Here is a 15000-nt window from a genome sequence, read left to right on the forward strand (position 1 = left end):
ATCTAAACGGGTCCGTGTGGTTACAGTTGTACAATCTCAGAGTTACAAATGGTTACAGTATCACGTCACTGCAGCCACATGCCACATCATATTTACAGTGTGCTCATGGTGTACAGTACACACACATCATGACGCTGTCCATTACAATATTTACAGCTGTTATTTATTCATCACGGACATGACAGCCTTCATATCGACCCTCCATTTCTCACACTGCTATCACATGTACAACGTGCATGGACATTAATGATCAGAGGGCACTCACTCACACACGTAGGCACACACACACACACGCACACACACACACACACACACACACACACACACACACACACACACACACACACACACACACACACACACACACACACACACACACACACACACACACACACACACACAATGCTGACATCAGCACTCCTAGCCGGTGATGTCATAGGTGTTATGCAGTGGTGTAAAGTAACTAAGTACATTTACTCAATTACTGTACTTAATAGTACAGTTTTGAGGTATTTTTACAAAAAATGTCAGTACTTTTACTTCTACTCCTCTACATCTCAGAGGCAAATATTTTTTGAAAAACTTTAGTTACTAGTTACTTTGTAGATTTTGATTATTATTACAAAACATACTGTAACCACTTAAGCCACATTTCGGCCATTTGAAAATAGCCGATCTACAAGCTCACCATGCGATGCGACGCATAAAATAACATTTTATTTCACACAAGAAAGTAATGGATTGCAACTTATTGGAACTCGGAGTTAAATGTGCTCTCAGGGTTTTGCGGTGCAGGCTCCATGAGAGCGACTTCCAACAGTGAGTGAAACGGTGGAAACGGTTCTAAATCCTGATGGGTGACATTACGAGCGAGCTTCAAAGTCGCTGCACCTTGACTGTAAGATGGAACAACCATTCCTGTGACCGTGTACATGGCTTTTAATGTTATTCCAAACGGCATCAGGTGCGCACATCAATCTGGTGTCTTGAAATACACAAGTTTCCAGTTCCCACCGGGGAATAAAACTCCCACGCATTCTCTCTCTCTTCCCCCCCCCCCCCCACCCCAGTCTCCCTCTCAAGTTCAAATACGCTTCATTGGCACGACAAACATTCTCATATTGCCAAAGCATTACTGACACACAGTATGATAACAAAAATAACACATATTCAGAGAAAATAATAACAAACAAGATAAGAAAACCCCCAAATGACATTAGTTAATTAACTGTGTGTAGTAGACTACCCATTGTCCCTCATTGTCCTTCTCCCTCTCTCTTTACTGGTCTGTAACGGGTCCGTTTGGTTCCATTTGTACACTCTTAGAGTTACATTAACACAGAGGCAGTGGCAGTGGCATAGGTGTGTATGTGACAGTGTGTATGCAGTGGTATAGGTGTGTATGTGATAGTGCGTATCGATCTATATTTCTCTCTCTCTCTCTCTAACTCTCAATCTCCCCCCATCTCTCTCTATCTCTCTCCCGCCCTCCCTCCCCCTCTCTCTCTCTCTCTTTCTCTCTCTCTCTCTCTCTCTCTCTGTCTCTGTCTCTGTCTCTCTCTCTCTCTCTCTCTCTCTCTCTCTCTCTCTCTCTCTCTCTCTCTCTCTCTCTCTCTCTCTCTCTCTCTCTCTCTCTCTCTCTCTCTCACACACACACACACAATCTCTCTGTGTCTCTCTCTCTCTCTCTCTCCGTCCCTCCCTCTCTCCCTCCCTCCCACCTCCCTCTTACCTCCCCTCTCTCTCTCGTTGTATATGATCCCTCTATCTCTCTGTGGTGGATGTGTTGAGCCTGGTGTGTGTGATATAGAAGAGGCTCTGGGGGAAGCTCTCTGTTTGTGTGTGCGTGCGTGCGCATGTGTTTGTGTGTTTGCGTCCGTGCGTGTGTGTGTGTTTGGCGAGCGTGCCAGTGCGTGTCTTGCCCAGCCCGCCCGCCCGCCCGCCGTGGCGCCTGCCCGGTTTTTAGCAGGAAGTGTGGGGGTCACACTACAGCGTCTGGAGGACAGCCAGACGGCCGGCTCCCCCCCCCCCCCCCCGCCCCCCTTTAAATACCCAGAGAGAAAGAGAAAGAGAGAGAGAGAGAGACTGATACTGACTACTGGCCCTTTAAGACGCTCTCTCTGTAGCCTGCAGCTAGAGCTGCCTTCATTTGACATACAGATGAGAGGAGGGAGGGGGGGGGGGGGTTGTATACAATATGGGGTTGTGTGTTCACTGGCTGGCCAGGGTGATTGAGTACTTGTCCAATACACACACACATACACACGCACACACACACGCACACTGCGTGTGCGTGTGTGTGTGTGTGTGTGTGTGTGTGTGTGTGGTCCTTGCGAAGACAGTGTGAGGCACCATGTGTGTGTCACGTGTGGCGTTGTGCAGATAAAGGACCCTTTGTGTTAATGTGTTTGACTGTGAACAGATGGGACCGCAGGAGAACGAACGCAAAGCACACCTCAAGTCACCTCCGCGCACGCGCACGTACACGCACGCACACACACACACCATATATATATATATATATATATATATATACATATATATATACACACGTATGTATACTACATAAGCAGTAAATGCTGTATACACTGCGTACTATACAACTACACATGCAAATTCCATATACTGCACTTGCGAATGAATGAACACAAGCGTACACGCACACACACACGGACACGGACACACGCACGCGTGCACACGCACACAGGCATGACCAAGCTTGGTCGTTAAACTCACTCGGTGCTGCTGACTGTGCAAAATTAACCACTTAAGCCCTATTTTCAGACTTGTCTCAAATAGATCTGCTATTTTCTGAATGTTTTTGACATGCCCAGAATAGCGACGGCGGCAGGTTGGAAAGTGGCTAAACGTGTCCATTCTCACAGTATCTCGCTGAGTATGAAATCAGTGCGTGACAGAGTAAAGGCTCGGCACAGTTTGTGGGTTGGAGCGCTGAGTCAGTTCATTTGGTATGTGACAGTTAAATTTAATGTCATTGAGCAACTAGATACAGTGCAGTATACTACCTGAGATAGGTATGTGGGCTTGGCAGGGCTTGCCTGACCCACTCTCTGCAACTCTCTAACACGTTGGTTCACAAAGTGGGGTCCGGGGACCCCCAGGGGTCCTTGCGGGGGTTCCAGGGGGTCCCCAGAAAAATATGTTATTATAACATCACAATACTTTTAACCACTTTAACCTTTTATACTTTGGCTATTCAACAATAGCAGATATACAAGCTCATAGTGCGGCACCGAGTGCCGCACTACACACAAAAATATGCTATTTTTGAAGAATCCTGAGAAAATGTGCAAACCTTTGAATATATATATTTTTAAAGCAAACATTTGTAAATCAAATCTTTGCTTGTGGGAGTCCCTGGAACAAAATATTTGGGATGGGGGTCCGCGGCCAAATACATATCATTTTGGGGGTCCTTGACATGAAAAAGTTTGCGAACCACTGCTCTAACACACACGCATGCATGCACGCACACGCGCACACGTTTGTATTACTTTACTATACTTTTAGGTTGCATTTTAGGTTGATGGTTTTCTGCATGCAATTTAAATATTTTTTTGGTTTAGTTTAGTTAATTTCAATCCACATCAACAGTATCACAAAACATTACACACTGTAATCCAACATGTCTTTGTGGTTGATCAAAAAGGCATAGGCTGAAGCTCAAAGCTTATTTATGCCCATCCTTTATACACGTCGGTTTTATTTAGTTACATCAGCTGAAAAGTTCATAGTGAATGAACTCTCAAAAATATTCCGTATTTACATTCAAGACTACTTACATCGTTCGTAATTGTCGAACACTCAAAAATATTCAGTATTTATAATATATATCAATACAATATATATATAAATATTAATATTTACAAGACTTACTTCATACACACAAGCACACACACACAAATATACACCTGATACACCTGATTTACATCCTTAACCCTGAAGCTGAAAATACGGCACGTTGTTGTGAGCTTGTAGATGCGTGACACCAACTCGCAAGTATAAATCTAGCATTACTCTAACCCCACTAAATGCCTAACTCTAACCCCAACATGAATCTATTCCTAATTGAAAGCATTTTGTAACCGTAAAACAACGGCATGCCGTGGCTAACACAGCTGTGGTGATTGTAGTTGGTCTACCTGCTCTTATATTGAGACATTTATATCCTGTGCTCGTGGTAGGACCACTACTGGTTGACAAGAGGTACGGCATGAAGCTCAAAATGCAACATATCCTCTGCTGCAAAGCGGCTTTCTGTATTATTTCAACAGTAGAATTTTCGGTGCACACGCAGGGGACCTAGGTTCAAACATTTTGAGTAGGACATGAAAACTGATTTTCAGCTCTAAACAGATGTTCCCCAAACGCTTACTGTATATGTCTTGCACAATTATTGTCATACAGACACGCGCGCACGCATGCACGCACGCACGCACGCACGCACGCACGCACGCACGCACGCACGCACGCACGCACCCACACACACACACACACACACACACACACACACACACACACACACACATCACACTTTACATCAGATAAACAAGGGATTTATGATCTTTACTTGTTTTTCCCCCAGAGTCAGTCTGTTCAGCCCTCCGAAAATGGTTGCCCTGGGCCACGTTTCTCTCAGACTGTTTATCTGTGTGTGTGTGTGTGTGTGTGTGTGTGTGTGAGAGAGAGAGAGAGAGAGGGGCATGTACAGACATGCCAGCATCCCTCTCTTTCCCACTTATAAGCTGTTGTTGTTTAGTAGCGGGGGTCTGCTCTCTAGACAGTCTGGTTACGGAGCTGACGCCAATGTTATGCTACGCAGTTGACGTTCATCTATGGAGTTGACCCCAACGTGCCCCAATTGGCACAGGTATTGTCAGTGTGTCTCGCTCTGTTACGGTTAGGATAGCAGGTATCCGGGGGCTACTGTAGCATTGCTATTGATCTACTAGCTCTTAAAGCGTTGTGTCTGCTATTTTTGCATTTTCCCCCCCAAAAATAAGAGTGAACACACAACAAAGTAGAAAATATGTGCCTTGCTCAAAACATGCTCAAAACAGTGACACCAGGGTGAAAGTGGTTAAGTTTGTCTGTGTGGGTATTTAACAAACAAAATGTATTAGCAAGAGCTCGTGACTGAATAAAAACAACATTGTATCCATTGGCACAACAGGTTCATTTGTACTTAATCTTTCCAACCGTCTACGGTGGTATGATAGCTGTCGACGTGGCCAACACAAAAACACAGAATAGACCTTTTATATTTGACGCCAGTGGAGATCGAATCATGTGGTCTGAGTGCAGAAAGTGCAAGTGTGTACTCGCATCCTCTGGTGGTTTCATCTGCGTCTCTCTGCCTTTCTGTCTGTTTACACTGGATGCTATTTTAACGCGTGACAGAGCAGAGTCGAGGTTTTGTTTTTCTGAGAGGATCAGTGGTGGAAAGCATTTACTATTTACTGTACTTAAAGGTAGTGTAAGTGATATTTTTTGGTTAAAACAAAAAGTATTTTGTTAAAAGGTTAAAACACTATATTCTGATAGTAATCATAGAGTGTTTGTTCAGTAACAGGAGTTTCCCTGTCTCTCCAGCTCTTTAATAAGCAGAAAATACATTTTCCGGTAGGTGTCAAAATTTCAGCCAATCAGGAGAAAGTACCCATTTTTAAGCTTAATTTGTATAGTGTTCCAGTTCCAATTTTGCCTGCTCATTTCTTAGTGTCATCACTTCCAATTTCACTTGTTTAATCTGCATCCTGATTGAGTTCACTGTCCTGGTTTGATAAAATTGGAAATGAAACTGAAACTGAAACGAAAATGCATTTTCTGTTTTATAAAGAGGTGGAGAGACAAGGAGACTCCTTTTACTGATCAGACACTCTATAGCAATGAGTACTATCAGAATATAGAGCTATTTAAAACTTTGACAGCTTTAGCTAAAGTTACTTAGATTATTAACACAAAACATGCATTAACTAGCTGTTTTCCAAAACTTTGACATATTTTGACTTTTCAGCTTTTATGAGAGTCAAATATTGAATACATGCCTTATATTTTCATATAGTGGTATTGATACTTTTACTGAAGTAAAGAAATCAGAGTGCTTCTTCCAACACTGGAGAGAAGAGCGCATGCCGTCACTCCCTTCCGGTCTGTGTAGCGTGCTCTCTGCCAGCCTGGTGCAGTGTGGTTGGAGTGTACGTGCGTATACTGTACATGTGCATAGGCGCGCGTGAGTGCACGTGTGTGAGAGAGCCGACACTGTATGTAGGAGCCGGTGTTTGCACATGACAAATGCTAACGGAGCCTTAAAATATTCATGAAACACTCACATGTGCCTGCTCAAACATCACATACACACACACACAAGCACTCAAATGTGCACGCTCACACGCACGCACGTGAGGACCAGGAAAAGGTCTATTTCTCAAATTCCTACTATACCTCTGTGGGCATTTGTGTAGTAATACCAGTACACACACACACAGAGACCTCATAGGTCCACATTTCAGCGGTGGCTGCGCTGCTTTCATTAGGTTGTGTCTAGACATGATTTATTACCGTCGGTTCCTCTCCCCTCTTCCTCTCTGTCTCGCTTCTCGCTCCTCTCTCTCTCTCTGTTAGTCCTTTTCTTCTCTCCTCTGTCGTCCCCTGGCTGGCTGGTTGGCTGGCTGGCTGTGGTGGCTTCATTGCCACAGCAGCCAGCATCACAGGAGAGACTGTGGGTGTCTGTCTGGGTGCATGCTTCTACTTAAGTGTGTCTGTTCCGTTCCCCTCTTGTGTGGGTGCTGCATGTTTCCATGCTTGTTGTACATGGTAAAGTCCGGAGAGTCGTGCCTGGTTTATACACACAGGGGGGAAAAGCGGATCTCCGAGCGAGAAAATATCTTGTGCCAGGGACCTGAAAATATTCAAATTTTCACCGGCGAACTCATACGAATAAATCAGGCTTTTATTAATCTCTTTGAGTGTGAAAATGATACTGTAAGGTGTGTGTGTGTGTGTGTGTGTGTGTGTGCGTGTGTGTGCGTGCGTGTGCGTGTGCGTGTGCGTGTGCGTGTGCGTATGTGTTTGATGTTTTGCAAGCCAAACATTGCTGACCGTGACCTTTCACTAAGGCCATGTGACGCGGGGGTTGACCGAGCCAGCGAGCCCAAAACCACAGTCAACGCAACACTCCCCCTCAATGTCTGTAGCCCTGCCAGACCTCAGTCACACACACACACACACATAAACACAAACACACACAAACACACACGTTTGTGCGAGCACACAGAAGGCGAGTGAGATAGAAAACAGACTCGACGCTGGTCTCACGCATCATGCCACTTGAAACAAAGACGAGGCTCTCTGACGTACATGGTTCAAACTGGCTTCCTTTTTACGAAAAACTGAAACCTGAACGGTTAAAAAGGAGACTCTCAGTCTTATTGGGTACACATAGTGAGTACACCATGCCTGTGTACTCATGAACACGAATGTGATAATTTAATGGGATCGCACCCCCCTAGTCGCTACGCCTCTCACATTGCCCGTGCATACCTACTTGAACGTTTGCCTCTCATTGAAAATGAATTTTCGAGGTGCATAGTCGCTTCCCTATGAGGAGCATTAACACCGGACACGATATAAGTAATCACGTCGCTTGAATTGTGGAAAACGCGTCGCTCTGTTGCGTCGGATGTGAACGCGCCGGTCCTTGACTGGTCTTTTGATTGATTGAATACTTCATTGATTGATTTTTTAAAGGTACAGGCACTGCAACGAGTTAAAAACACGCCAAAATGCGTCTCACAAAAAGCAAGAGGCCTGTTTCCAATTGTGGTCCATTAAACGTTCAACACCCAGTCAACTGGAAAAAACAACAAGACAACAACAATATAGAAAATGTAATTATAAGGTCATGGGAGTTCTGGGAAGAGCTGGTGGAACCACAGGACTGAGACGAGCAGACAGACGGACATAAGGACATACAGACAGACGGACATACAGACAGACAGACGGACAACGTAGATCACTGGTTCTCAATGTGTCGCTACAGGGATCCTTGAGGGGGTTCCAGGGGGCCCTCCGGCTAAACGATAGTTAGGAAGCAAATGGACCCCTTAAGGGTCTGTAACTTCTGAGGGTGTACAAGTGGAACCAAAGATTTGTACACTCAGAGTTAAATTAACAGGGATACTAGAAATTAGAACGGTTGAGGATGAATGACTCAGATGCACAGAAAATGAGATTGAAATACAGACGGACAGACAGACAGACAGACAGACAGACAGACAGACAGACAGACAGACAGACAGACAGACAGACAGACAGACACACACACACACACACACACACACACACACACAGGTATGCACTTGGTGGACAGCCTGAATGCAGACAGACAGACTGACAGACGGACGGATAGACAGACTGGCTATCAGAGAGGACAGATGGGAGACGGCGAGATGGAAGCAGAGACAGACAGACAGACAGACAGGCGAGGAGACAGACGGATAGCTGGGGAGACAAATAGGCAGACGGCACAAATCCAGACAGATAGACAGACAGAAGGAAACCCTTTCATTTCACTATCATTCCTGCAGCACCCTGCTATTTTGTGTGTGTGTGTGTGTGTGTGTGTGTGTGTGTGTGTGTGTGTGTGTGTGTGTGTGTGTGTGTGTGTGTGTGTGTGTGTGTGTGTGTGTGTGTGTGTGTGTGTGTGTGTGTGTGTGTGTGTGCAAGCCTGCTGCCCTGACTTGAAGAGAGCCAGTGAATCACCAGTTGACTCAGAACTAGCATGGCACCTGTACTCACGCCATGCAAGCTCACACAAGCTACACACACACACACAGTGTCACTCTCACATACACTGCATACGGTATCTTCTCTTGTGCAATGACTGTCTCCGTGAATGTACAGTACGCGTGCTTGTGTGTGTAGGTGAGTGTGTTAAGCTGGTATTAACGTTCACTAGGTCACTATGTACAGTATGCACCGTTTATTGCCTTTGTTGTCAGCAGTATGGGTGGTTTCCTTTGAAATGGAACGCAGGTGGCAGATTAGCGGCTTCAATACGTGTGTGTGTGTGTGTGTGTGTGTGTGTGTGTGTGTGTGTGTGTGTGTGTGTGTGTGTGTGTGTGTGTGTGTGTGTGTGTGTGTGTGTGTGTGTGTGTGTGTGTGTGTGTGTGTGTGTGTGTGTGTGTGTGTGTGTGTGTGTTTGTGTGTGTGGGGCTTGCATGTGCCTTTGTGTCTGCATGCGTACAGTGGTGCATGTTCCCTGGTGTGCGTGTGTGTGTGTGGTGCGTGCGTGCGTTTGTGTGTTAGCATGGTGGTGCAGCCTGCATGTGGGGGACAGCTGCCGTCTGCCACACAATAGCGCTCGGTACCACCGACGCGTAATAGTCAGTTATACCACAATGCAACAGGGCTGGGAGAGGGAGAGGTAACTGTACTGAGAATCTTTCTGAAGCTTTACTTGGTAACATTCCCAGTTTTGGTGACTGTGGGGAATGTGGACAGATTTTGAGCACGTATCATCATGAGCATGGACAATGTTTTGTTCAATTATTTGACTAGAACGATTTTGTTTGCTACCTGTCTGATCTCGTCTTGTAAACTGCCGGGCATGGTGTGTCATCATCACCATTTGTTTTCATTACAGTTATACGTTAAGCTCTTTTTCTTGTTGACATATTTATATTTTGTTGACCAGGGTCCCCCAGGCATCTGTTCTTGCCCCCCTCCTTTTTCCCTCTACACCAACTCTAAGCCAACCATAGCAGATCTACAAGCTCACACAACACGTTGCCTCTCTCTCTCTCTCTCTCTCTCTCTCTCTCTCTCTCTCTCTCTCTCCCCCTCTCTCGGTCTCTCTCCCTCTCTCGGTCTCTCTCTCTCTCTGTCTCTCTCTCTCTCTCTCTCTCTGTAATCTGTTTGTATTTTCTTTAAACATTGTATAATCTTTGGTGTGGCTCAAGGCCTTTTCTCTATCCCCCTCCCCCTACTCCTCCTCTCATCTTCATCCTCCTCCTCTCCTTCCTGTCCCACTCTTACTCATCCTCCTCTCTTCTCTTTTAACTGTCTTCCTCTGCGTGTTTCACCTTCTCTGTCACTCCCTTACTTCTTCTTATGTCTGTCTTACTTCTGTCTCTCTCTCTCTCTCTCTCTCTCTCTCTCTCTCTCTCTCTCTCTCTCTCTCTCTCTCTCTCTCTCTCTCTCCTTATCACCTTCACTTTTCTGGTTTACCATCCTCCATCTGTCGGTCTGTCTGTCCGTCCGTCTGTCTGTATTGTAGTTTAATGTCAGTGTTTTCTGCACCCACTGTTTAACCTTTACAGAAAGGTAGATAAAAACACATCACACCACTTCAATGAGGCATCACTTCCCTCTCTCTCTCTCTCTCTCTCTCTCTCTCTCTCTCTCACCCCCTCCCTCCCTCCCTCCCTCCCTCTCTCCACGGCATCCAGTGATATTGATCAAGGTCAAATGATCGCGTCAGAGCGTGTGACATTTACCCGATGGATCGTTGTGGAATATTTGGCTGTTGCAGGAACAGAGAGATCTACGTCCTCTGGCGTGTCTTCTGTTTAAGGTGGCGTAGCTCAGTGTGTGTGTGTGTACCCATATGATCCCCACACCATGAGCTGCAGTCCATCCAGTATTATTATAGTTCACTAAAACTATCAAAATAACTAAAACTACAACTGACAATAACTAAAATAAGAATGAAAAATTAGGCTTTACAAAAAGAAACGATAACTAACTGCAACTGTGTGTTTACACAACTACAATCATCGGAAAACAGGGCCTTAGTTTTCGTCTTGTTCAATATTTCATACATAAGCCTAATATTTTGGATATGAAATATTATCTTCCAATATGTCTAGCTGTGCCTGTAGTTAGAAATATTAAAAAATAGCAACAAAGAAAATGTTTTGCTATTTTTCTGTTCTTGTTGAATATCGCCCAGACTAATCCATATTATTTACTAAAAGTAAAAGTAATAAAACTAAGAACTAAATAAAACTGAACTAAACCTGCAAACCGGTTTTAAAAACGAATCCAAACGATGTTGAAATTGAAAAATGAATGAAAAATGTTAAACTATAGAAACCCTGCAGTCCACCTTTACTGTAGGAACGTACCAGGCCCCTGCACACCAGCTGTGACCCCTGCTAGGATGAAGGCTTGACCTTTGACCCCTAGATCAAAGGTGGAGGGCCTTCACCGCTAGGCTGCCTGTAGGCTGAGCCAGCTATACCTGCCTGTCACTGACACAAGTGTCAGGCACACACGCACACAAACACGCACACAAATACGCACGCACGCGCACACACACACACACACACACATATTATGTACATTTGCACACGGCACCATGCCTGTGGCTCTGTACGTTGCGATAGACACAGGGAAACTGCAACGGGTAGGTGTTTTTAATGTGGCGTGCGTTAACATGCAGTATATTATGCATGTCAGAGAGACAGAGCAAGTGCTGCAACAAAAAACAAAAAAATCAAGGTTTTTGCTATCAACAACATTGATCAGTCTGATCACTTAATCCTACTTCTGGTGTCGCACAGAAGTACAGAGCATGGCCGATCTACAAGCTCACAAGCTACTGCATCAACGTTGTGAACTTGTATATCATCCATTTTTTGCATTAAAATCGATTCGTTTTTATAATCAATTAAAATCGGTTAGTCTGATTAACCGTTGCACCACTAGAGAGAGCTTTGGCTGGATTGGTTGTTAACAGAGTGGGTGCGGTCTGCAGGCCACAGGTCATGCAGGGGGGTGGGGGGGGGGGTTGGGGGGAGGAGCATAAGTGAAGTATGAGAAGGGACGCGAGGGAGGGGGAGAGAAAGGTGATGACATTTAAGTCGCTACCAGTGTCAACCACAGAAAAGGGCATGCATCCTCTGTGTGTGTGTGTGTGTGTGTGTGTGTGTGTGTGTGTGTGTGTGTGTGTGTGTGTGTGTGTGTGTGTGTGTGTGTGTGTGTGTGTGTGTGTGTGTGTGTGTGTGTGTGTGTGTTTCTCTGCACACTGTGCAGGGCATGTGTTTAAGTACAGTATGCTTGTTAGAAGCCTTGCAAATCCTCCAAATGGAACTGTGAAAGAGTTACATAAGTTTTAACAGTGCAGGGAACGTGTGTGTGTGTGTGTGTGTGTGTGTGTGTGTGTGTGTGTGTGTGTGTGTGTGTGTGTGTGTGTGTGTGTGTGTGTGTGTGTGTGTGTGTGTGTGTGTGTGTGTGTGTGTGTGTGTGTGTGTCTCTCGCTGCAAACTCCCCTTTTAACAGTAATGGAATAAGCAGTAATATGGCTGTTTTGGAGCCTGCAAAACATTGCAGGTGTTTTGTGCACTGTGTGTGTGTGTGTGTGTGTGTGTGTGTGTGTGTGTGTGTGTGTGTGTGTGTGTGTGTGTGTGTGTGTGTGTGTGTGTGTGTGTGTGTGTGTGTGTGTGTGTGTGTGTGTGTGTGTGTGTGGTGGACTGGGTATATTAGAGTGCCACCTGTTCTCAGTCACGTGGCCCTCAAACGACGCTGTGACTCACACTCAACAGGCGGTGCATGACACACACACACACACACACACACACACACACACACACACACACACACACACACACACACACACACACACACACACACACACACACACACACAGATGGCCACAGCACTGGTCCAGGACCTGCTGCTGTGAGTTTGGACTGACACGCTTGTACGTGCATGTGCGCGTGCCCGCACAGCCACACACACACACACACACACACACACACACACACACACACACACACACACACACACACACACACACACACACACACACACACACACACACACACAGAGAGGTTTTGTAAGCCACACACAATGCCATATTGATGATCTCATGACCACACTACAGCAACAAATGAAAATTCCAAACGGCTCAACGATAAACGAACACGAGCAAAAAGAAAAAAACAAAAGGCATTCTGGGCCTTTCTCCAACCGCAGAACCTTGTAGCCCCCGTGGCGTGCGTTACACTGCTGATGGATGGCCGACCACCGGTTAACCCCGCGTTGGAATGTCTCAACATGTCTGACCTAGTGTACAGACAGGTGCAAACGGAATGGATGCTTCCCTCCGTCTCCCCAACTCACACGCGTCAAAGTATACTCTAAATATACTCTCAACATCAGTGGTTCTCAAACTGTTTAATTCCAAGGACTCCCATAACTCTGAGAGTGTACAAAGTGGTCCTTTATATCAGTGGTTCTCAAAGTGGGGTCCGGGGACCCCCAGGGGTCGTTGAGGGAGTTCCAGGGGGTCCACAGCTAGATGATGGATAGTTAGGAACTAAATGGACCCTCATGGGTCTTTAACTCTGAGAGTGTACAAATGGACCCTAACCAAGTGGACCCTAACGGGTCCATTTGGTCCCATTTGTACACTCTCAGAGTTAAATTAACATTGATTTTACAATATGAATTGGGGTCCCAGAGATAGAAATGCCATTAAATGTGGGTCCGTAGCCCTAATGCATGTCAAACTGGGGGTCCTTGAAATTAAAATGGTTGAGAATCACTGCTAGAGACATATCTTCTCTTATGGGGGTCCCTGGCATTTCTTTTCAAATGGGGGTCTGCGGGCTAATAAGTGTCAATTTGGGGGTCCTTGACATGAAAAAGTTTGAGAACCACTGCTTTATATGAACTAAAACTCATATAAAGCCATGTAGAGGATTTATACAAAGGCTATAACTGACAATTATGGCTTGATGAAGAGATCATGAAATGATCCATGAGCTTGATTACTATTAGTTAGTATTACGCATGCTCTTGGGGTCCTCTCATACTGACCAAACATTCATAGGGAGATATCCTATAAAAAGGCCAAGTTATGAGGTCAAGTTATGCTTTCATGACTCACGAAAGGGTGAATCTCATTCTAGAACAGCCAGTTAGGTGAAAACCCACAGAATTGCAGGCAAAGTTGACAAAGCCAACTTTGTGAGCTTGTAGATCGGCTATTATCAAATAGCCTAGGTTTAAAATAGGGCTAAAGTGGTTAACGTGTGTTTTATAATGTAATAAATTATATCTGCAAAGTAACTAGTAGCTTAAGTTTTCAAATAATTGTAGTGGAGTAAAAGTACAATATTTGCTTCTGAGATGTAGTGGAGTAGAAGTAAAAGTATAGACAATTGGAAATACTCCAGTAAAGTAAAAGTACCTCAAAATTGTACTTAAGTACAGTACTTGAGTAAATGTACTTAGTTACTTTACCCCAATGCCCAGTCGGCCAAAAGCCCAGAGAAGCATATTGACGGCAGTGAGAAAACTCTGGTGGCTCTCGTTTGGTCTTTTTCTATTTGAACGTCACATGCGTACTTTTTGTTGACTTTTTGTTATTAGCAAGTGAGTGAGTGTTGCCTTGGTGGTTACTGACAAAACGCTGTGTTGATGTTGACCTGGATGTTGTCTGACCTCTCCATGACCTTTGTCCTTCCTGTGGTGTTGTTTCAGGAAGTGGGCGGAGTCATGGTGACCTGCTAGGACTGACTTCACCCTCACTCAACAGGTAGGACTCTGTCTGTCTGTCTGTCTGTCTCGTCTTTGGGTGTCTCTCTCTCTCTCTTACTTGATTATAAATGCCAATCGCACAGTATGTCTCTCTCTCGTTAACTCTTAAAACCACTTAACACCCTATACTTAGTTCAGTGGAGCCCCCCCAGGCCTATACACTAGGGCCCCTCCTGTTTTTCGCTCTACACTAAATACCTTTAAGCCAGTTTACAAGCCAATCTATACGCTAACAACACGTCGCAACGCAAGGCGTCGCCCCCCCAGAGTAGGGATTCTAGAGTTCAAGAGGTTGCGGGTCAAGATTTATGCCACTCAGGATTTGACTGTACACACAGAGTAAGTAACACTACATGTATGTTCATGTGTACTGTGGAAGATACACACATACACACACACACACACACACACACTCTTGGGTATGGAGAG

General features: G+C 45.1%; 1 protein-coding gene across 1 annotated transcript in view; it reads left to right on the plus strand.

Annotated features, from left to right (window-relative positions):
• The window catches only part of kdm6ba (lysine (K)-specific demethylase 6B, a), a 142917-nt gene that overhangs the window by 76660 nt on the left and 51257 nt on the right, over positions 1–15000 (plus strand). Inside the window, exon 4 of the mRNA XM_084042268.1 lies at positions 14515–14569. The gene's annotated coding sequence lies outside the window, so the exon portion shown is untranslated. The remainder of the gene's footprint in view (positions 1–14514; positions 14570–15000) is intronic.

This window comes from Gymnoscopelus microlampas, assembly GCF_963454915.1.
Source record: "Gymnoscopelus microlampas genome assembly, chromosome: 19".
In the NCBI taxonomy this organism is placed as follows: domain Eukaryota; kingdom Metazoa; phylum Chordata; class Actinopteri; order Myctophiformes; family Myctophidae; genus Gymnoscopelus; species Gymnoscopelus microlampas.